This window comes from Hordeum vulgare, chromosome 4H (assembly GCF_904849725.1).
Source record: "Hordeum vulgare subsp. vulgare chromosome 4H, MorexV3_pseudomolecules_assembly, whole genome shotgun sequence".
Classification (NCBI taxonomy): domain Eukaryota; kingdom Viridiplantae; phylum Streptophyta; class Magnoliopsida; order Poales; family Poaceae; genus Hordeum; species Hordeum vulgare.
The window spans coordinates 174,225,919-174,251,357 of record NC_058521.1 but is presented as its reverse complement, the minus strand read 5'-3'; positions in this window follow the sequence as shown (position 1 = coordinate 174,251,357).

Below are 25,439 nucleotides of genomic sequence, written 5' to 3'. Positions count from 1 at the left end.
ATTTTCCACCTCCTTCCACCTCCTCCTCCTCGTCTTCTCCTCTTATTCTTCCTCTTCTTCTTCTTCTTCTTCCTCTTATTCCAATTTCTATTTTTCTTTATCCTCTTCTTCTACTTATTCTTCTTTTCTTCTTTTTTCTCTTCTTCTCCTTCTTATTTTTTCTTATTCTCTTCTTCTCTTCTTCTATTATTCTTCCCTTCTTCTTCTCCCTCTTAACTTTGTAGTTATAAAATAATTCCAAAAAACTAGAATAACATGAACAACTACAATAACAACAACAACAATAACTACAATAAGAACAACTACTACAACAACTACAATAACTATAATAACAACAACTACTACAACAACTACAATAACAAGAACAACTACTAAAACAACAATAAAAATTCAACTTTGTAGTTATAATCTAATTCCAAAAAACTAAATAACAAATACTTAATTTTCCCGTGGGGGTTGGGGTGGGGGTGTGGGGGCTCACCTGCAGGGGCGGCTGTGGCATCGTGGGCGGTGGGGACGGGGGTGTTGGGGCGGCGGGGCGGCGCCGGGGGTGTTGGGGCTACGGGGCGGCGCCAGGGGCGGTGGTGTAGCGTTGCCGGGGGGTTGTGGGCACCGGTGCGGCGCAGGGGGCGGTGGGGCGGCGGCAACGGGGCTGTGGGGCACCGGGGGCGCCGGGGGAAGCGACGCACCGATGGTGGCCGCGGTGGGCGTCGGGGAGAGGAGTGGAAGAGAGTGGGGGGTGTGGAGCCGTTACACAGTGGTCGGGGTAAGTGAGTGAGAGAGAGAGAGGGGCGGGGTGGTGGCCATTATGGAGTTATCTCTTTGTCGTCTGCCTCCGGGCTCTTTGCCGTCCGCTAGCAGACGACAAAGAAGGGACTCCAGTTTGACCTACATTCCCCGTGGCTAGGTGGGCCCCACCTGTATATTTACCGTCTGCTGTGCGGCTCTTTGCCGTCTGCGGCTGGCGGCAAAGATGTGACTACTGGCAAAGACCTTCTATGCCATCAGTCAGTTCTTTGCCGTCTGCTTTGTGGCAGCTGACGGCAAAGACACTCTTTGCCATCAACGAGCGGACGACAAACATTTGGCACACGGCAAAAAACAGATTTCCAGTAGTGATTACACTGGTACACAAGTAAGTAGGGCAACAAAGGTGGAACAAAACACCGAGCACTAATATTGTGATATCTCAAGATATCCATGTTGTCACATGGAAGCAACCTTCACCTGCAACTAGCAACGCTAGAAGAAGGGGCCGAGCAAGTGGTAACTCAACCACTCAATGGTTTGCTGGGAAGTTGAAGGATAAAGGCTTATCATGGCATTTTGGGATTCTTTACAAACAAGTGATAGGAAAAAAGCCATAACGATAGAAGGAAGATAACTAGCATAGCAATGATTGTAGTGGTATCCAGAGAAATGGTCATCTTGCCTGAGATCCGTCTTGGATGAAGAACGAATCCGTGAAGTAGACGAACGGGCATAGTCGAACAAATCCTCACACACCGAACGCTTTCGAAACTCTATCGAGAAGAAACAATCCGAAACAAACAATTAACACACGATAAACACCAAAACATATGCATGACATGATGCGCAAACAAATATGATGCATGTTCAAACGATTATACAAGGCATGACAAAACACAACAATAAATACTACGCATTAAGTGAAGTTCAATATACAACGAGTTGCATATTGACGAAACTCCGCATTCGAATTACTTAGATCACTCCCGTTTAGCCACACAAAAATATTAAATGTTTTAAACATGCAAGAGTTAAAGCATAAATAAACTATATATCTAGCCATTTTAAATAAGGTCGGAAAAAACATATAGATTTTCAAAGCGACCCCATATGTTAATATCGAAGTTGGTCCAGACCAGCCTAAAACATATATTTTTAAATAAAATGTTCCATGTGATTCTACACGTCATTCTAGGCGATTTACGTGTATAGTTCATCTATATTGGAGCTACGGTCTAAAAGAAATGACCAACATGAGATAATATGTCATGAATGCAAAATGTATGGAAATGATAACCCAAACATTTCAAAACATGGATGCAACAATATACTATGAAACTACATGAAATTCGAGGAAAGTTTCATATATGGGGTGTTGAAAACGGAGCAACGGTTCAACAAATACAACCAATATAAGATATAGTGATAATCATCCTACAACAAGATAGAAATTTGCACACATCCAATCAACAGGCTACATGAATCTAAAATGCACAAACAAGACATGGGGAAGTAGTTGACATGATGAACAACAATTCATCTCATAACATCAAATTTAATAGAAGCATCGATCAATAGGAAATGATCTCACAAGATGGCTACTTGATCACAATTTCAGACTTAGTCAAAATAACTATTTTTAATAGAGCAGTTATATTCTGAAGGCATATTGGTAGCAAGAAAAACATATGCTACACAACATATACTAGCATGAAAATTTACAACATGGTAGTTGGCATGATGCACTTCATTAAATTTCAAACTAGCAAGGTCTAATTATGCACTCAATCATAGCTAACATCAACACAACATGGAATCTTGAAATAATCAAATTCTCGGACTTAGAAAAATTAACATGGTGCAAGGCACAACAGTTTTATCAGATTGACATGTTTGTTAGCAAAATTAACTAGCATGCAAAACTTATGATGGAAAATTAATGGCGCAACCTAAAACAGGATAACATGCATTACAATTCACTACATTGCACCACAACATCAGGGATGTAGATCAATATCAAATTACATGGAAAGATAGCAACAAAATTTAGCAGATTCCAAACTTATGGCATGTTGGCAGCAAGAAAATAACATCTAAATATGGATTTTCATGGCAAACAAAAATACTAGGGCTGATACACATGACAAAGGGCACATCTCACGTTGAACAAAAAATCATATGATGCATGGATTAAATCACGCAAAAAATAAAAGAAGGGCATCAATGCAAAAATAACATTCACACAAACTTGCTCAAATTACGAAACTAATTACATAGATGGATTTTATGGATTTTTTTACCCGAGAATCATATATAACATGTGGGTATTTACTTTGGAAAAAAAGGACACAACAATAATGCAAGATTATGGCATTTATGCAAATTACGTGAAAACAGCAAGTTAATTTTTTTTGTCACGCACGCAAGTGGTATATTGATAATCTAAATAAATTCTATGCATTTTACATATCTATAGTATTTACATATGTTGCACGATTTTTGAAATATTAAATACATGAAGACGGAGGACCTTTCTCCAATTGTGCCAAGTTCCTAGAAAATAGGAAATTCATAGAACAGAAAAAACCTAACGGACTGAACTTGCGACTGCAATATAACTAAATACAAAAACCAGCTACAAGAATCTAAAATGGACAAACAAGACATGGGGTAGTTATTGACATGATGTACAACAATTCAACTCCTAACAATAAGTTAAATAGAAGCATTTAATACAAGGAAATGAGCTCATAAGATGGCTACTTGAACATACTTTCAAACTTAGTGAAAATAAAAGTTTTTAACACAGTAGTTTTATTCTGAAGTCATATTGGTAGAAAGAAAAACATATGCTACACGGCATATAATGGCATGAAAATGCATACCATGGTAGTATTCATGACGCACTTAATTTCATTTTCGTACTAGGAAGGTCTAATTATGCACACAATCATAGCTAACATCAACGCAACATGCCATTCTGAAATAATCAGATTCACAGACTTAAAAAAATTAACATGCTGCAAGGCACAATTGTTTTATCAGATTGGCATGTTTCACAACAAAATTAACTAGGATGCAAAATTTATACTGGAATATTAAAGGCACAACCTAAAACAGGATAACATGTTTTACAATTCATTGATTGCCCCAACTACAGCGGGGAGGTAGCACTAGTAGAAAAGAGGGCTTTGGTCCACTTGATGAAATGCCATTAGTCCCGGTTCACTCATGAACCGGGACCCATGTGGGCATAGGTCCCGGTTCGTGAGGCTAGGGCGCCGGTCAGGCCTCGTGGGCCATTTGTCCTGGTTTGTTTGTCACCTTCGGCCCGTGTTCCTGACAAGAACCGGGACCAATGAGCCTCGCTCCTGGCCCACAACTAATAGAGCAGAGCGGTGCACTGCTCTGTTTTTTCGGCTAGCCGTGGGAGAGCTTTGTGGTGCTCTAGCTCACCTCCTATGCACATGAGGTGTTCGATGAAATGCCCGAGCCACACTTAAGCTTTCTCCTTTAGAAGCTCCTTGTCCAAGCTCCATTTTCATCAAAGTATGTCAATTTTTTAATACACTTTATAATATAATGCATGCACATGAACCATCAATGGATGTACGGTGAACGACGCACCGCCGAGTATATTAATGGCCTGCATAACTTTCCCGAAGCGGCTAAGGCAAACAAGCAGAATGGTTTTATGCATTGTCCATTTTACTGTTTGTGGGAACACGAAGGAATTCTCCGACTATAAAACCCTTCACTTCCACATGCTTCCGAAGGGTTTTATGCCACACTATAATGTTTGGACCAAGCATAGAGAAAGAGGGGTTATGATGGAAGACAACGTAGAAGAAGAGGATGATGACAACTACCCGCCCCCTGGATACGGTGATGCTGCAATGGGGAAGCTGATGATCAAGAGGAACCAGACGATGTGCCCGATGATGATCTTCGTCGGGTCATTGTTGATGCACATAGAGAATGTGAAAGTGAAAGGGAGAAGTTGAAGTTCGGTCGCATGTTAGAGGATCACAAAAGACGGTTGTATCCAAATTGCAAAGATGACAACACAAAGCTCGGTACCACACTGGAATTGCTGCAATGGAAGGCAATCAATGGTGTATCTGAAAAGGCATTTAGTTCTCTACTGAAATTAATGAAGAAGAAGCTTCCAAAGGATAACGAATTTCCTGGAAGTATATACGAAGCGAAGAAGGTTCTATGCCCTCTAGGATTGGAGGTGCAGAAGATACATGCATGCCCTAATGACTGCATCCTCTACCGCGGTGCGTACGAGGATTTGAACGCATGCCCCGTATGCTTCGCATTGCGGTATAAGATCACAAGAGATGACCCTGATGATGTTGAGGGCCAGCGCACCGGGAAGATGGTTCCTGCCAAGGTGATGTGCTACGCTCCTATAATGCCATGTTTGAAACGTCTGTTCAGAAACAAAAAAGCATGCCGAGTTGATGCAATGGCACCTAAAAGACCGTAAGAAAGATGGGAAGTTGAGAGCACCCAGTGACGGGTCGCATTGGAAAATATCGAGAGAAAGTGGAGCGACTTTACACGTGACCCAAGGAACGTATGGTTTCGTTTAAGTGCAGATGGCGTTAATCCCTTTGGGGAGCAGAGCAGCAAGCATAGCACATGGCCTGTGACTCTATGTATGTATAACCTTCCTCCTTGGTTGTGTGTGAAGCGGAAGTTCATTATGATGCCAGTGCTCATCCAAGGCCCTAGGCAACCCGGAAATGACATTGATGTATACCTAAGGCCATTAATTGATGAACTTTTACAACCATGGAATGCAAATGGTGTACGTGTGTGGGATGAAAACGAATAGGAGGAATTTGACCTACATGCGTTGTCGTTTGTAACCATCAACGATTGGCCTACTCTCAGTAACCTTTCAGGACAGACAAACAAGGTATACAACGCATGCACACACTGTTAAGATGACACCAACAATATATATTTGGACAAATGCAGGAACCATGTGTACATGGGGCATCGTCGATTTCTTTCCACCAACCATCAATGTCGAAAGAAAGGAAAGCATTTCAAAGGTGAAGCAGACCACTGGAAGAAGCCCACCCTCCGTATTGGTGATCACATACTTGATATGGTCAATAATTTACAAGTAATCTTTGGAAAGGGTCCTAGCAGACTATCTGTTCCGAATGACGATGCGGGACACGCACCCATGTGGAAGAACAAATTTATATTTTTGGACCTACCCTATTGGAAAGACATAGAGGCCCGCTATGCAATCGACGTGATGCACGTGACGATTAATCTTTGTGCGAACCTGCTAGGCTTCTTGGGAGTGTATGCGAAGACAAAAGATAAACCGGAGGCACGGGAGGAATATCAACGTGTCCTTGAAAAAGACGGCATGCATCCAGAGGAGTATGAAGGTCCTACCAGCTACGCTCTTACCAAAGAAGAGAACGAAATCTTCTTTGAATGCCTGCTCAGTATGAAGGTCCCGTCTGGCTTCTCGTCGAATATAAAGGGACTAATAAATATGGCAGAGAAAAAGTTCCAGAACCTAAAGTCTCATGACTTCCACGTGATTATGACACAACTGCTTCCAATTGCATTGAGGGGGCTTCTACCAGAAAACGTTCGATTAGCCATTGTGAAGCTATGTGCATTCCTCAATGCAATCTCTCAGAAGGTGATCAATCCAGCAATCTTCCCAAGGTTAAGGAGTGTTTTGGTGCAACGCCTTGTTAGTTTCGAGTTGGTGTTTCCACTATCCTTCTTCAATATCATGACACACGTCCTAGTTCATCTAGTCGACGAGATTGTCGTTCTGGGCCCTATATTTCTACACAATATGTTCCCCTTTGAGAGGTTCATGGGAGTCCTAAAGAAATATGTTCGTGAGCGTGCTAAGCCAGAAGGAAGCATCTCCGTGGGCCATCAAACAGAGGATGTCATTGGATTTTGTGTTGACTTCATTCCTGACCTTAAGAAGATTGGTCTCCCCCAATCGCGGTATGAGGGGAGACTGACTGGAAAATGCACACTAGGAGCGGAGTCAATAATGTGTACAGACGGGCATTCTTGGTCTCAAGGAAACTACACAGATCTACATAATTCTTCCTTGGTGACCCCTTATGTCGATGAACACAAGAATATTCTAAGCTCCATACACCCGGAGCAGTGTGACGACTGTATTACATTTGAACACATCAGGACTTTCAGCAATTGGTTGCAAAATCATATCATGTGTGAGAACACTGTTTCTGATGAGTTATACTCGTTGGCCAGGGGACCATGTTCTACTATATTGACTTACCAAGGGTACGAGATAAATGGGAATACATTTTACACGATCACCGAAGATCAAAAGAGCACCAACCAAAACAGCGGTGTCTGCTTTGATGCAGCAACCAAGAGGGGAAAGGACATATATTATGGTTGCATAGTGGACATATGGGAACTGGACTATGCACATGATTTGAAGGTCCCTTTGTTTCACTTCAAATGGGTCAATCTGTCAGGAGGCGGGGTACAGATAGACCCACAGTACGGAATGACAACAGTGGATCTGAACAATCTTGCGCACAGAGAGGAACCATTCGTCCTAGCAAATGGTGTGGTGCAGGTTTTCTAGATGAACGACATGTCTACCAAACCGAGAAAAAGAAAATATAAGGAAGCAAATACATCATACGATGAGCCAAAGCGCCACATAGTTCTTTCAGGAAAAAGAGACATCGTGGGATTGGAGGGAAAGACAAACATGTGTGAAGATTATGAAAAGTTTCATGAAATTCCTCCCTTCAAAGTCAAGGCTGAGCCAAGCACCCGATTAAACAATGAAGATTATCCATGGTTAAGGTGCAATAAGGAAGGAACACAAACTAAGAAAAAGTGAAGAAATGAAATGCCCTTTGTAACAGATGAGTTTTCATATGAAATCGTGATATATACTTCCAAAGTGATTGTCCGTTTTGTACATGAAGTGCATCAAGTTTTTGCCGCAACCCTCTCAACTTTAAAGCACATGTTATGTGGGTGAAATGATGATACGATGCCAACTTTCAACCTTTTTAGAGTTCATTTGTAGTGCTTTTCAATTTCACGGTCATTTAGCTCAAAAAAAATCAATAATTGCATGAAAAATACCAAATGAAGTCAGAAATAGTTAAAGCACGATGATGTGTCTTTCAATGGTGTATTTTGAACACACAAAATGGCTTGAGTTCAAATAAGTTCAAAAAATGAAACCCCTTTGTAACAAATGAGTTCTCGTATAAAATCCAGATATATACTTCGAAAGAGATTGTCCGTTTTGTACAGGAAGTGCATCCAGTTTTTGCTGCAACCCTCTCAACTTTTTAGCACATGTTATGTGGGTGAAATGATGATACCATACCAACTTTCAACCTTTTCAGAGTTCATTTGTAGTGCTTTTCAATTTAAGGGTCATTTAGCTAAAAAATCAGTAAGTGCATGAAAAATACCAATGAAATCAGAAATAGTTAAAAATTGATGACGTGTCTTTGAAAGGTGCATTTTGAACACACAAAAAGTCTTGAGTTAAAATAAGTTCAAAAAATGAAACCCCTTTGTAATAGATGAGTTCTCGTATGAAACCATGATACTTCAAAAGAGACTGTTCGTTTTGTACACGACGTGCATCCAGTTTTTGCCTCAACCCTCTCAACTTTTTAGCACATGCTATGTGGGTGAAATGATGATACCATGCCAACTTTAAACATTTTCAAAGTTCGTTTGTAGTGCTTTTCAATTTAAGGGTCATTTAGCTCAAAAAAAATCTGTAAATGCATGAAAAATACCAAATGAAGTCAGAAATAGTTGAAAATTGATGATGTGTGTTTGAATGGTGCATTTGGAACACACAAATATTCATGAGTTCAAATAAGTTTAAAAAAAATGAAACCCCTTTTGTAACAGATGAGTTCTCATATGAAACCGTGATACTTCGAAAATGTTTGTCCGTTTTGTACACGAAGTGCACCCAGTTTTTGCCGCAACCCTCTCAACTTTTTAACACATGCTATGTGGGTGAAAAGATTATACCATGCCAACTTTCAACATTTTCAGAATTTATTTTTTGTGCTTTTCAATTTAAGGGTCATTTAGCTCAAAAAAACAGTAAATGCAAGAAAAATACCAAATGAAGTCAGAAATAGTAGAAAATTGATGATGTGTGTTTGAATGGTGCATTTTGAACACACAAAAAGTCTTGAGTTCAAATAAGTTCAAAAAAATTAAACCCCTTTGTAACAAATTAGTTCTCATATGAAACCCTCATACTTCGAAAGAGATTGTTTGTTTTGTACACGATGTGCATCAAGCTTTTGCCGCAACCCTCTCAACTTTTTAGCACATGCTATGTGCATGAAATGGTTATACCATGCCATCTTTCAACATTTTCAGAGTTCATTTGTAGTGCTTTTGAATGTATGGGTCATTTAGCTCAAAACAGAAATCAGTAAATGTATGAAAAATATTAAATGGGCAGGCGGACCTTTTGTCCCACTTCTAGCCACCAACCGGTACGAAAGTACTCTTCTTCCCGCCCTTTTGGGCCAGCGGAAGTTGCCCAAACCGAAACGAAAGGTTTCGAATATAGTGCGGGAGTTGTCGAAATTGACCTTTAGTTCCGATTGGTGTAACAACCCAGGACTAAAGGTGTGCTTTGGTCCCAGTTTGGGCCAGCAAACGGAACAAAGGTGTTCATATATTGCGGGAGTTGTCGAAATTTCCACAAACTTCCATTCCCCCCCATTCTCTCTTCGTCGCCGTTGCTCCTGAGCCCGTCACCGTCGGCCCACGCCTCCTCCACGAGTCCATCGTCGTCGTCACCGTCTCTGACGAGCCCGTCGTCGCCTCGAGCCCATCGCCATCTCCATCTCTCCTAAGCCCGCCATCGCTCCTGAGCCCATGAACGCCGCCATCGCCGTCGCCGTCGCCCACGAGCCCATCGTCGTCGCCGTCGTCCTTGAGCCCATCATCGTCCCCAGCCCATCGCCATCGCCCCCGAGCCCATCATCGTCGCCATCGTCCCCGAGCCCATCACCGTCGTCGTCGTTCCCGAGCCCATCACCGTCATCTTCGTCGGCCGTCGCCGCCCGTCGTCACTGTCACCCGTCGCCGCCCGTCGTTGTCGTCGTCGTCGCCCCCGAGTCCATCGCCGTCGTTGTCTTCGCCCGTCTTCGCTGTCACCGTCGCCCGTGAGCCCATCACCGCCGTCGTCGTCACCCGTCGCTCGTCGTCATTCCGAAGCTCGCCGTCGTCGCCTATCGACCCACCTGTAGCACGTCCATCGATCTCTCCATCTCCCTATTTGCGAATCCATGTGTGTGAGAAGACGTAGTCTAATTGCGAATCCATGTGTGTGTATTACAGTCATATTAGAATATGTTGGGTACATTTTCGAACTTCCCAATGTGACACAAGATAAAAAAATTATTAATTTTTTTGATTAGATTCAGTTTCAATAGCAAATAAAGTTATAAAAATTATAAAAATATTTAGATTATATTAAGTGACAAATTAAGTTTTTATGTTAATATTTGGCATTATGTATAAAGGGCTTCCCCCACTTTCAAATATTTGCAGAAACAATGGATATTCCAAGAGACATGGAAAAAGAAGAGATGTTGGGGGATATAATCCAAGACGACGGTAGTAATGTCGATTTCTTGCTTAGAGAACTTGGCGACTACCAAATCCCTAAGGAAGGACATTATCATGATGGCTTCGGTGATCGAACAATGGAGGAGGAAGGACATTATGATGATGGCTTCAGTGACTACCGAATCCCGGAGGAAGGAGACCATGATGACGGCTCCAGTGACCGAACGGAGGAGGGAGCTATTGAAAAGTCCGGATCAAGCCAAACTTTAGTAACGAGACGAGGCCCGACGAGAAGGTTGGGCAAGGATAAAAAGTTCACGATCACAGAACTGTCGGACGATGGCCAACCGATTGAACCCAAGCAGACCAGGGACACATTCTCTGCTCAGTGCGAAGCTATTTTCAGGGTAACATCCCGATCAGCATCAAACAATGGAATAAGCCTAAGGGCGACAACGTCCCCGAAGGTGATTATGTCACCGATAGGCTGAAAGATGATCTTTTCACCGCATTGAGGGAAAATTTCACCCTACCGCCAAAGGAGGATCCGAATAAGCCAGTTATAGAGACACTGGTCATGGAGTGTGCTCTTAAGAAGATGGAAGAACTGTGCAGGAGGTGGAAGAAAGAGTTGAAATCAAAGTATGTTGACAAAGGAAAGACTCCGGAATTCGTCGGCCGATTTGAGAAGATTAAAGATCACTGGCCCGCATTTGTAGCCCACAAGTCATCGGACAAGAATAAGGAAATGTCTGAGAGAAACAAGAACAATGATGCAAAGAAGCAGTATCACTATCACACGGGGTCAGGTGGCTACCTCGAAGGCCGTCCGTTGTGGGACAAAGATGAGAAAGACTTGATTGCTACCACAGACATGGAACTGGCCCGACCGTTCGAGGAATTGGTTCTTCGGAGTTTGGGGAACTTTGTACCCTTAAACAGGGGAGTGTCGTTGGACGGACGAGCAACTTGCAACACCCATCAACAAGCTTCATCAATGTATCACTGCAACGCAGGAAGGGGCGTTCTTTCCCGAAAGAGAGCACTAGTAGAAAACAGGGCTACCGTTCGGCCCTCGCTAGCCCATTATTCCCGGTTCTTCAAGAACCGGGACCAATGGGGGGTATTAGACCCAGTTCGTGAGCCCAGGGGGCCGGCCGGGGCCTCGTGGGCATTGGTCCCGGTCCGTGTGGAACCATTTGTCCCGGTTCGAGCCACGAACCGGTACAAATGGTCCTCGCTGCTGGCCCACAACCATTGGTCCCGGTTCGTGGCTTGAACCGGGATAGAAGGTTTGGCTTTAGTCTCGGTTCATGCCACAAACCGGGACAAATAACTTGCCTACATATACCCACCGCCGCGGCAGAGCACTCCATAGTGCTCTATTTTTGTCAAGCCGACGAGCGGAGGACATTTGGGTGCCCTAGTTCACCTCCTATGCACATGAGGTGTTCTCCTCTCGAAACTCGACCTCTGATCTCCATTTTCAACGAGATTAGTCTAGATTTAGCGGTCCGTCACGCCCCGTGTTCACCGCCGTCGATCGCCGGCGCCGATCTCGTCGCCGGCACCACCGTGATGAGCCTCTTGTTCTTATCTTCTTTGTGAAAGAAAAAAATCTGACTTTGGATAGATACTTGTCTAATTTTCTTACTTTTATTATTCCTTGTTATTATATAGTGCGATGGTTTTGGTATCCTCCCCCGCCGTCCCTCGTCCTGTCTATGATTTAGATGTGGTATATATTATCTTTTCATAACTATTTGGTTCATTTATTGTTTATGACAATTATGCCGACCAATGTGACATAGATTTCATTTATCTAGGAGGTTGTTGAACCAGAAATTCCAACCGACCCTATTGTCGAGAGGTTAAATTTAGTTGAAGAAGAAAACAATTACTTGAAGAAAAAAATAAGAAACATTGAGGAGGAGAAGATGATATTGGAGTTGCATGTTGTGCATGTCGTCGATGATCACAAGATCAAGATGGATGCAAAGCGATTGAAGATTAAAAAGATTAGAACATATGCCATTCATACCGAGGCTTGGTATCATTATGCAGTTGGATCAGTTGTTACCTTGGTTGCGGTTATGATCGCATTTGTTTTTGCATTGAAATGTTTACATAATTTCAATGTATGGTTTAATTAGATATTCTGGAGAGCTATATGTTGTGCAATGAGAACTATGAATGTACTTTGGTTTTAATGCTCTGGAGAACTATGTATGTACTTTGGTTTCAAAGTTCATTTCAAATGCTTTTCAACTTCATGGTCTTACAGCTTTGAATGGTGCATTTTGAACACAGAAAAACAAGGGAGTTCAAATAAGTCCAAAAAAACTGAAATCCCTTTATAACAGACGAGTTTCCGTATGAAACCCTGATACTTCGAAAGAGATTGTCCATTTTGTACACGAAGTGCATCCAGTTTTTGCCGTAGGCCACTCTACTTTCTTGCACATGCTATGTGGGTGGAATGATGATACCATGCCAACTTGGAACCTTTTCAGAGTTCATTTCAAATGCTTTTCAATTTCATGGTCTTATAGCTCAAAATAATCAGTAAATGCATGAAAAATAACAAATGAAGTCAGAAAGGGTTGTAAATTGATGATGTGGCTTTGAATGGTGCATTTTGAACATAGAAAAACAAGGGGGTTCAAATAAGTTTAAAAAAATTGAAATCCCTTTGTAACAGACGAGTTTCCGTATGAAACCCTGATACTTCAAAGTAGATTGTCCGTTTTGTACACGAAGTGCATCCAGTTTTTTCCGTAAGCCTCTCTACTTTCTTGCACATGCTATGTGGGTGAAATGATGATACCATGCCAACTTGGAACCTTTTCAGAGTTCATTTCAAATGCTTTTAAATTTCATGGTCTTATAGCTCAAAATAATCAGTTAATGCATGAAAATAACAAATGAAGTCAGAAAGGGTTGTAAATTGATGATGTGGCTTTGAATGGTGCATTTTGAAAACAGAAAAACAAGGGGATTCAAATAAGTTCAAAAAATTGAAATCCCTTTGTAAAAGACGAGTTTCCGTATGAAACCGTGATACTTCGAAGGAGATTGTCCGTTTTGTAAACGAAGTGCATCCAGTTTTTGCCGTAAGCCTCTCTACTTTCTTGCACATGCTATGTGGGTGAAATGATGATACCATGCCAACTTGGAACTTTTTCAGAGTTCATTTCAAATGCTTTTCAATTTCATGGTCTTATAGCTCAAAATAATCAGTTAATGCATGAAAAATAACAAATGAAGTCAGAAAGGGTTGTAAAGTGATGATGTGGCTTTGAATGGTGCATTTTGAAAACAGAAAAACAAGGGGATTCAAATAAGTTCAAAAAATTGAAATCCCTTTGTAACAAACGAGTTTCCGTATGAAACCGTGATACTTCGAAGGAGATTGTCCGTTTTGTAAACGAAGTGCATCCAGTTTTTGCCGTAAGCCTCTCTACTTTCTTGCACATGCTATGTGGGTGAAATGATGATACCATGCCAACTTGGAACTTTTTCAGAGTTCATTTCAAATGCTTTTCAATTTCATGGTCTTATAGCTCAAAATAATCAGTAAATGCATGAAAAATAACAAATGAAGTCAGAAAGGGTTGTAAATTGATGATGTGGCTTTGAATGGTGCATTTTGAACACAGAAAACAAGGGGGTTCAAATAAGTTCAAAAAAATTGAAATCCCTTTGTAACAGACGAGTTTCCGTATGAAACCGTGATACTTCGAAGGAGATTGTCCGTTTTGTCCATGAAGTGCATCCGGTTTTTGCCGTAAGCCTCTATACTTTCTTGCACATGCTATGTGGGTGAAATGATGATACCATGTCAACTTGGAACTTTTTCAGAGTTCATTTCAAATGCTTTTCAATTTCATGGTCTTATAGCTTAAAATATTGAGTAAATGCATGAAAAATAACAAATGAAGTCAGAAAGGGTTGTAAATTGATGATGTGGCTTTGAATGGTTCATTTTGAACACAGAAAAACAAGGGGGTTCAAATAAGCTTAAAAAAATTGAAATCCCTTTGTAACAGACGAGTTTCCGTATGAAAACCTGATACTTCGAAGGAGATTGTCCGTTTTGTACACGAAGTGCATCCAGTTTTTGCCGTAAGCCTGTCTACTTTCTTGCACATGCTATATCGGTGAAATGATGATACCATGCCAACTTGGAACCTTTTCAGAGTTCATTTCAAATGCTTTTTAATTTCCTGGTCTTATAGCTAAAAATAATCAGTAAATGCATGAAAAATAACAAATGAAGTCAGAAAGGGTTGTAAATTGATGATGTGGCTTTGATGTTGCATTTTGAACATAGAAAAACAAGGGGGTTCAAATAAGTTCACAAAAAATTGAAATCCCTGTGTAACAAACGAGTCTCTGTATGAAACCCTGATACTTCGAAGGAGATTGTTCGTTTTGTACACGCAGTCCATCCAGTTTTTGCCGTATGCCTCTCTACTTTCTTGCACATGCTATGTGGGTGAAATGATGATACCATGCCAACTTGGAACCTTTTCAGAGTTCATTTCAAAAGCTTTTCAATTTCATGGATTTATAGCTCAAAATAATCAGTAAATGCATGAAAAATAACAAATGAAGTTAGAAAGGGTTGTAAATTGATGATGTGGCTTTGAATGGTGCATTTTGAACACCGAAAAACAAGGGGGTTCAAATAAGTTCAAAAAAACTGAAATCCCTTTGTAACAGACGAGTTTCCGTATGAAACCCAGATACTTCGAAGTAGATTGTCCGTTTTGTACACGAAGTGCATCCAGTTTTTGCCGTAAGCCTCTCTACTTTCTTGCACATGCTATGTGGGTGAAATAATGATACCATGCCAACTTGGAACCTTTTCAGAGTTCATTTCAAATGCTTTTCAATTTCATGGTCTTATAGCTCAAAATAATCAGTAAATGCATGAAAAATAACAAATGAAGTCAGAAAGGGTTGTAAATTGATGATGTGGCTTTGAATGGTGCATTTTGAACACAGAAAAACAAGGGGGTTCAAATAAGTTCAAAAAAATTGAAATCCCTTTGTAACAGACGAGTTTCCGTATGAAACCGTGATACTTCGAAGGAGATTGTCCGTTTTGTCCACGAAGTGCATCCAGTTTCTGCCGTAAGCCTCTCTACTTTCTTGCACATGCTATGTGGGTGAAATGATGATACCATGCCAACTTGGAACTTTTTCAGAGTTCATTTCAAATGCTTTTCAATTTCATGGTCTTATAGCTCAAAATAATCAGTAAATGCATGAAAAATAACGAATGAAGTCAGAAAGGGTTGTAAATTGATGATGTGGCTTTGAATGGTGCATTTTGAACAAAGAAAAACAAGGGGGTTCAAATAAGTTCAAAACAATTGAAATCCCTTTGTAAGAGACGAGTTTCTGTATGAAAACCTGATACTTCGAAGGAGATTGTCCGTTTTGTACACGAAGTGCATCCAGTTTTTGCCGTAAGCCTCTCTACTTTCTTGCACATGCTATGTGGGTGAAATGATGATACCATGCTAACTTGGAACCTTTTCAGAGTTCATTTCAAATGCTTTTTAATTTCATGGTCTTATAGCTCAAAATAATCAGTAAATGCATGAAAAATAACAAATGAAGTCAGAAAGGGTTGTAAATTGATGATGTGGCTTTGATGGTGCATTTTGAACACAGAAAAACAAGGGGGATCAAATAAGTTCACAAAAAATTAAAATCCCTTTGTAACAGACGAGTTTCCGTATGAAACCCTGATACTTCGAAGGAGATTGTCCGTTTTGTACACGAAGTGCATCCAGTTTTTGCCGTAAGCCTCTCTACTTTCTTCCACATGCTATGTCGGAGAAATGATGATACCATGCCAACTTGGAACCTTTTCAAAGTTCATTTCAAATGCTTTTCAATTTCATGGTCTTATAGCTCAAAATAATCAGTAAATGCATGAAAAATAACAAATGAAGTCAGAAAGGGTTGTAAATTGATGATGTGGCTTTGAATGGTGCATTTTGAACACAGAAAAACAAGGGGGTTCAAATAAGTTCAAAAAAATTGAAAAACCTTTGTAACAGACGAGTTTCCGTATGAAACTGTGATACTTCGAAGGAGATTGTCCGTTTTGTCCACGAAGTGCATCCAGTTTTTGCCGTAAGCCTCTCTACTTTCTTGCACATGCTATGTGGGTGAAATGATGATACCATGCCAACTTGGAACCTTTTCAGAGTTCATTTCAAATGCTTTTCAATTTCATGGTCTTATAGCTCAAAATAATCAGTAAATGCATGAAAAATAACAAATGAAGTCAGAAAGGGTTGTAAATTGATGATGTGGCTTTGAATGGTGCATTTTGAACACAGAAAAACAAGGGGGTTCCAATAAGTTCAAAAAAATTGAAATCCCTTTGTAACAGACGAGTTTCCGTATGAAACCGTGATACTTCGAAGGAGATTGTCTGTTTTGTCCACGAAGTGCATCTAGTTTTTGCCGTAAGCCTCTCTACTTTCTTGCACATGCTATGTGGGTGAAATGATGATACCATGCCAACTTGGAACCTTTTCAGAGTTCATTTCAAATGCTTTTCAATTTCATGGTCTTATAACTCAAAATAATCAGTAAATGCATGAAAAATAACAAATGAAGTCAGAAAGGGTTGTAAATTGATGATGTGGCTTTGAATGGTGCATTTTGAACACAGAAAAACAAGGGGGTTCAAATAAGTTCAAAAAAATTGAAATCCCTCTGTAACACACGAGTTTCCATATGAAACCGTGATACTTCGAAGGAGATTGTCCGTTTTGTCCACGAAGTGCATCCAGTTTTTGCCGTAAGCCTCTCTACTTTCTTGCACATGCTATGTGGGTGTAATGATGATACCATGCCAACTTGGAACCTTTTCAGAGTTCATTTCAAATGTTTTTTAATTTCATGGTCTTATAGCTCAAAATAATCAGTAAATGCATGAAAAATAACAAATGAAGTCAAAAAGGGTTGTAAATTGATGATATGGCTTTGATGGTGCATTTTGAACACAGAAAAACAAGGGGGTTCAAATAAGTTCACAAAAAATTGAAATCCCTTTGTAACAGACGAGTTTCCGTATGAAACCCTTATACTTCGAAGGAGATTGTCCGTTTTGTACACGAAGTGCATCCAGTTTTTGCCGTAAGCCTCTCTACTTTCTTGCACATGCTATGTGGGCGAAATGATGATACCATGCCAACTTGGAACCTTTTCAGAGTTCATTTCAAAAGCTTTTCAATTTCATGGTCTTATAGCTCAAAATAATCAGTAAATGCATGAAAAATAACAAATGAAGTCAGAAAGGGTTGTAAATTGATGATGTGTCTTTGAATGGTGCAGTTTGAACATAGAAAAACAAGGGGGTTCAAATAAGTTCAAAAAAATTGAAATCCCTTTGTAAGAGATGAGTTTCCGTATGAAACCCTGATACTTCGAAGTAGATTGTCCGTTTTGTACACGAAGTGCATCCAGTTTTTGCCGTAAGCCTCTCGACTTTCTTGCACAAGCTATGTGGGTGAAATGATGATACCATGCCTACTTGGAACCTTTTTAGAGTTCATTTCAAATGCTTTTCAATTTCCTGGTCTTATAGCTCAAAATAATCAGTAAATGCATGAAAAATAACAAATGAAGTCAGAAAGGGTTGTAAATTGATGATGTGGCTTTGGTGGTGCATTTTGAACAAAGAAAAACAAGGGGGTTCAAATAAGTTCACAAAAAATTGAAATCCCTTTGTAACAAACGAGTTTCTGTATGAAACCCTGATACTTCGAAGGAGATTGTCCGTTTTGTACACGCAGTCCATCCAGTTTTTGCCGTAAGCCTCTCTACTTTCTTGCACATGCTATGTGGGTGAAATGATGATACCATGCCAACTTGGAACCTTTTCAGAGTTCATTTCAAAAGCTTTTCAATTTCATGGTCTTATAGCTCAAAATAATCAGTAAATGCATGAAAAATAACAAATGAAGTCAGAAAGGGTTGTAAATTGATGATGTGGCTTTGAATGGTGCATTTTAAACACAGAAAAACACGGGGGTTCAAATAAGTTCAAAAAAACTGAAATCCCTTTGTAACATACGAGTTTCCGTATGAAACCCTGATACTTCGAAGTAGATTGTCCGTTTTGTACACGAAGTGCATCCAGTTTTTGCCGTAAGCCTCTCTACTTTCTTCCACATGCTATGTCGGAGAAATGATGATACCATGCCAACTTGGAACCTTTTCAAAGTTCATTTCAAATGCTTTTCAATTTCATGGTCTTATAGCTCAAAATAATCAGTAAATGCATGAAAAATAACAAATGAAGTCAGAAAGGGTTGTAAATTGATGATGTGGCTTTGAATGGTGCATTTTGAACACAGAAAAACAAGGGGGTTCAAATAAGTTCAAAAAAATTGAAATCCCTTTGTAACAGACGAGTTTCCGTATGAAACTGTGATACTTCGAAGGAGATTGTCCGTTTTGTCCACGAAGTGCATCCAGTTTTTGCCGTAAGCCTCTCTACTTTCTTGCACATGCTATGTGGGTGAAATGATGATACCATGCCAACTTGGAACCTTTTCAGAGTTCATTTCAAATGCTTTTCAATTTCATGGTCTTATAGCTCAAAATAATCAGTAAATGCATGAAAAATAACAAATGAAGTCAGAAAGGGTTGTAAATTGATGATGTGGCTTTGAATGGTGCATTTTGAACACAGAAAAACAAGGGGGTTCCAATAAGTTCAAAAAAATTGAAATCCCTTTGTAACAGACGAGTTTCCGTATGAAACCGTGATACTTCGAAGGAGATTGTCTGTTTTGTCCACGAAGTGCATCTAGTTTTTGCCGTAAGCCTCTCTACTTTCTTGCACATGCTATGTGGGTGAAATGATGATACCATGCCAACTTGGAACCTTTTCAGAGTTCATTTCAAAAGCTTTTCAATTTCATGGTCTTATAGCTCAAAATAATCAGTAAATGCATGAAAAATAACAAATGAAGTCAGAAAGGGTTGTAAATTGATGATGTGTCTTTGAATGGTGCAGTTTGAACATAGAAAAACAAGGGGGTTCAAATAAGTTCAAAAAAATTGAAATCCCTTTGTAAGAGATGAGTTTCCGTATGAAACCCTGATACTTCGAAGTAGATTGTCCGTTTTGTACACGAAGTGCATCCAGTTTTTGCCGTAAGCCTCTCGACTTTCTTGCACAAGCTATGTGGGTGAAATGATGATACCATGCCTACTTGGAACCTTTTTAGAGTTCATTTCAAATGCTTTTCAATTTCCTGGTCTTATAGCTCAAAATAATCAGTAAATGCATGAAAAATAACAAATGAAGTCAGAAAGGGTTGTAAATTGATGATGTGGCTTTGGTGGTGCATTTTGAACAAAGAAAAACAAGGGGGTTCAAATAAGTTCACAAAAAATTGAAATCCCTTTGTAACAAACGAGTTTCTGTATGAAACCCTGATACTTCGAAGGAGATTGTCCGTTTTGTACACGCAGTCCATCCAGTTTTTGCCGTAAGCCTCTCTACTTTCTTGCACATGCTATGTGGGTGAAATGATGATACCATGCCAACTTGGAACCTTTTCAGAGTTCATTTCAAAAGCTTTTCAATTTCATGGTCTTATAGCTCAAAATAATCAGTAAATGCATGAAAAATAACAAATGAAGTCAGAAAGGGTTGTAAATTGATGATGTGGCTTTGAATGGTGCATTTTAAACACAGAAAAACACGGGGGTTCAAATAAGTTCAAAAAAACTGAAATCCCTTTGTAACATACGAGTTTCCGTATGAAACCCTGATACTTCGAAGTAGATTGTCCGTTTTGTACACGAAGTGCATCCAGTTTTTGCCGTAAGCCTCTCTACTTTCTTCCACATGCTATGTCGGAGAAATGATGATACCATGCCAACTTGGAACCTTTTCAAAGTTCATTTCAAATGCTTTTCAATTTCATGGTCTTATAGCTCAAAATAATCAGTAAATGCATGAAAAATAACAAATGAAGTCAGAAAGGGTTGTAAATTGATGATGTGGCTTTGAATGGTGCATTTTGAACACAGAAAAACAAGGGGGTTCAAATAAGTTCAAAAAAATTGAAATCCCTTTGTAACAGACGAGTTTCCGTATGAAACTGTGATACTTCGAAGGAGATTGTCCGTTTTGTCCACGAAGTGCATCCAGTTTTTGCCGTAAGCCTCTCTACTTTCTTGCACATGCTATGTGGGTGAAATGATGATACCATGCCAACTTGGAACCTTTTCAGAGTTCATTTCAAATGCTTTTCAATTTCATGGTCTTATAGCTCAAAATAATCAGTAAATGCATGAAAAATAACAAATGAAGTCAGAAAGGGTTGTAAATTGATGATGTGGCTTTGAATGGTGCATTTTGAACACAGAAAAACAAGGGGGTTCCAATAAGTTCAAAAAAATTGAAATCCCTTTGTAACAGATGAGTTTCCGTATGAAACCGTGATACTTCGAAGGAGATTGTCTGTTTTGTCCACGAAGTGCATCTAGTTTTTGCCGTAAGCCTCTCTACTTTCTTGCACATGCTATGTGGGTGAAATGATGATACCATGCCAACTTGGAACCTTTTCAGAGTTCATTTCAAAAGCTTTTCAATTTCATGGTCTTATAGCTCAAAATAATCAGTAAATGCATGAAAAATAACAAATGAAGTCAGAAAGGGTTGTAAATTGATGATGTGTCTTTGAATGGTGCAGTTTGAACATAGAAAAACAAGGGGGTTCAAATAAGTTCAAAAAAATTGAAATCCCTTTGTAAGAGATGAGTTTCCGTATGAAACCCTGATACTTCGAAGTAGATTGTCCGTTTTGTACACGAAGTGCATCCAGTTTTTGCCGTAAGCCTCTCGACTTTCTTGCACAAGCTATGTGGGTGAAATGATGATACCATGCCTACTTGGAACCTTTTTAGAGTTCATTTCAAATGCTTTTCAATTTCCTGGTCTTATAGCTCAAAATAATCAGTAAATGCATGAAAAATAACAAATGAAGTCAGAAAGGGTTGTAAATTGATGATGTGGCTTTGGTGGTGCATTTTGAACAAAGAAAAACAAGGGGGTTCAAATAAGTTCACAAAAAATTGAAATCCCTTTGTAACAAACGAGTTTCTGTATGAAACCCTGATACTTCGAAGGAGATTGTCCGTTTTGTACACGCAGTCCATCCAGTTTTTGCCGTAAGCCTCTCTACTTTCTTGCACATGCTATGTGGGTGAAATGATGATACCATGCCAACTTGGAACCTTTTCAGAGTTCATTTCAAAAGCTTTTCAATTTCATGGTCTTATAGCTCAAAATAATCAGTAAATGCATGAAAAATAACAAATGAAGTCAGAAAGGGTTGTAAATTGATGATGTGGCTTTGAATGGTGCATTTTAAACACAGAAAAACACGAGGGTTCAAATAAGTTCAAAAAAACTGAAATCCCTTTGTAACATACGAGTTTCCGTATGAAACCCTGATACTTCGAAGTAGATTGTCCGTTTTGTACACGAAGTGCATCCAGTTTTTGCCGTAAGCCTCTCTACTTTCTTCCACATGCTATGTCGGAGAAATGATGATACCATGCCAACTTGGAACCTTTTCAAAGTTCATTTCAAATGCTTTTCAATTTCATGGTCTTATAGCTCAAAATAATCAGTAAATGCATGAAAAATAACAAATGAAGTCAGAAAGGGTTGTAAATTGATGATGTGGCTTTGAATGGTGCATTTTGAACACAGAAAAACAAGGGGGTTCAAATAAGTTCAAAAAAATTGAAATCCCTTTGTAACAGACGAGTTTCCGTATGAAACTGTGATACTTCGAAGGAGATTGTCCGTTTTGTCCACGAAGTGCATCCAGTTTTTGCCGTAAGCCTCTCTACTTTCTTGCACATGCTATGTGGGTGAAATGATGATACCATGCCAACTTGGAACCTTTTCAGAGTTCATTTCAAATGCTTTTCAATTTCATGGTCTTATAGCTCAAAATAATCAGTAAATGCATGAAAAATAACAAATGAAGTCAGAAAGGGTTGTAAATTGATGATGTGGCTTTGAATGGTGCATTTTGAACACAGAAAAACAAGGGGGTTCCAATAAGTTCAAAAAAATTGAAATCCCTTTGTAACAGACGAGTTTCCGTATGAAACCGTGATACTTCGAAGGAGATTGTCTGTTTTGTCCACGAAGTGCATCTAGTTTTTGCCGTAAGCCTCTCTACTTTCTTGCACATGCTATGTGGGTGAAATGATGATACCATGCCAACTTGGAACCTTTTCAGAGTTCATTTCAAATGCTTTTCAATTTCATGGTCTTATAACTCAAAATAATCAGTAAATGCATGAAAAATAACAAATGAAGTCAGAAAGGGTTGTAAATTGATGATGTGGCTTTGAATGGTGCATTTTGAACACAGAAAAACAAGGGGGTTCAAATAAGTTCAAAAAATTGAAATCCCTCTGTAACACACGAGTTTCCGTATGAAACCGTGATACTTCGAAGGAGATTGTCCGTTTTGTCCACGAAGTGCATCCAGTTTTTGCCGTAAGCCTCTCTAATTTCTTGCACATGCTATGTGGGTGTAATGATGATACCATGCCAACTTGGAACCTTTTCAGAGTTCATTTCAAATGCTTTTTAATTTCATGGTCTTATAGCTCAAAATAATCAGTAAATGCATGAAAAATAACAAATGAAGTCAAAAAGGGTTGTAAATTGATGATATGGCTTTGATGGTGCATTTTGAACACAGAAAAACAAGGGGGTTCAAATAAGTTCACAAAAAATTGAAATCCCTTTGTAACAGACGAGTTTCCGTATGAAACCCTTATACTTCGAAGGAGATTGTCCGTTTTGTACACGAAGTGCATCCAGTTTTTGCCGTAAGCCTCTCTACTTTCTTGCACATGCTATGTGGGCGAAATGATGATACCATGCCAACTTGGAACCTTTTCAGAGTTCAGTTCAAAAGCTTTTCAATTTCATGGTCTTATAGCTCAAAATAATCAGTAAATGCATGAAAAATAACAAATGAAGTCAGAAAGGGTTGTAAATTGATGATGTGTCTTTGAATGGTGCAGTTTGAACATAGAAAAACAAGGGGGTTCAAATAAGTTCAAAAAAATTGAAATCCCTTTGTAAGAGATGAGTTTCCGTATGAAACCCTGATACTTCGAAGTAGATTGTCCGTTTTGTACACGAAGTGCATCCAGTTTTTGCCGTAAGCCTCTCGACTTTCTTGCACAAGCTATGTGGGTGAAATGATGATACCATGCCTACTTGGAACCTTTTTAGAGTTCATTTCAAATGCTTTTCAATTTCCTGGTCTTATAGCTCAAAATAATCAGTAAATGCATGAAAAATAACAAATGAAGTCAGAAAGGGTTGTAAATTGATGATGTGGCTTTGGTGGTGCATTTTGAACAAAGAAAAACAAGGGGGTTCAAATAAGTTCACAAAAAATTGAAATCCCTTTGTAACAAACGAGTTTCTGTATGAAACCCTGATACTTCGAAGGAGATTGTCCGTTTTGTACACGCAGTCCATCCAGTTTTTGCCGTAAGCCTCTCTACTTTCTTGCACATGCTATGTGGGTGAAATGATGATACCATGCCAACTTGGAACCTTTTCAGAGTTCATTTCAAAAGCTTTTCAATTTCATGGTCTTATAGCTCAAAATAATCAGTAAATGCATGAAAAGTAACAAATGAAGTCAGAAAGGGTTGTAAATTGATGATGTGGCTTTGAATGGTGCATTTTAAACACAGAAAAACACGGGGGTTCAAATAAGTTCAAAAAAACTGAAATCCCTTTGTAACAGACGAGTTTCCGTATGAAATCCTGATACTTCGAAGGAGATTGTCCGTTTTGTACACGAAGTGCATCCAGTTTTTGCCGTAAGCCTCTCTACTTTCTTCCACATGCTATGTCGGAGAAATGATGATACCATGCCAACTTGGAACCTTTTCAAAGTTCATTTCAAATGCTTTTCAATTTCATGGTCTTATAGCTCAAAATAATCAATAAATGCATGAAAAATAACAAATGAAGTCAGAAAGGGTTGTAAATTGATGATGTGGCTTTGAATGGTGCATTTTGAACACAGAAAAACAAGGGGGTTCAAATAAGTTCAAAAAAATTGAAATCCCTTTGTAACAGACGAGTTTCCGTATGAAACCGTGATACTTCGAAGGAGATTGTCCGTTTTGTCCACGAAGTGCATCCAGTTTTTGCCGTAAGCCTCTCTACTTTCTTGCACATGCTATGTGGGTGAAATGATGATACCATGCCAACTTGGAACCTTTTCAGAGTTCATTTCAAATGCTTTTCAATTTCATGGTCTTATAGCTCAAAATAATCAGTAAATGCATGAAAAATAACAAATGAAGTCAGAAAGGGTTGTAAATTGATGATGTGGCTTTGGATGGTGCATTTTGAACACAAAAAAACAAGGGGGTTCCAATAAGTTCAAAAAAATTGAAATCCCTTTGTAACAGACGAGTTTCTGTATGAAAACCTGATACTTCGAAGGAGATTGTCCGTTTTGTACACGAAGTGCATCCAGTTTTCCTCGTAAGCCTCTCTACTTTCTTGCACATGCTATGTGGGTGAAATGATGATACCATGCCAACTTGGAACCTTTTCACACTTCATTTCAAATGCTTTTTAATTTCATGGTCTTATAGCTCAAAATAATCAGTAAATGCATGAAAAATAACAAATGAAGTCAGAAAGGGTTGTAAATTGATGATGTGGCTTTGACGGTGCATTTTGGACACAGAAAAACAAGGGGGTTCAAATAAGTTCACAAAAAATTGAAATCCCTTTGTAAGACACGAGTTTCCGTATGAAACCCAGATACTTCGAAGGAGATTGTCCGTTTTGTACAAGAAGTGCATCCAGTTTTTGCCGTAAGCCTCTCTACTTTCTTCCACATAATATGTGTGAGAAATGATGATACCATGCCAACTTGGAACCTTTTCAAAGTTCATTTCAAATGCTTTTCAATTTCGTGGTCTTATAGCTCAAAATAATC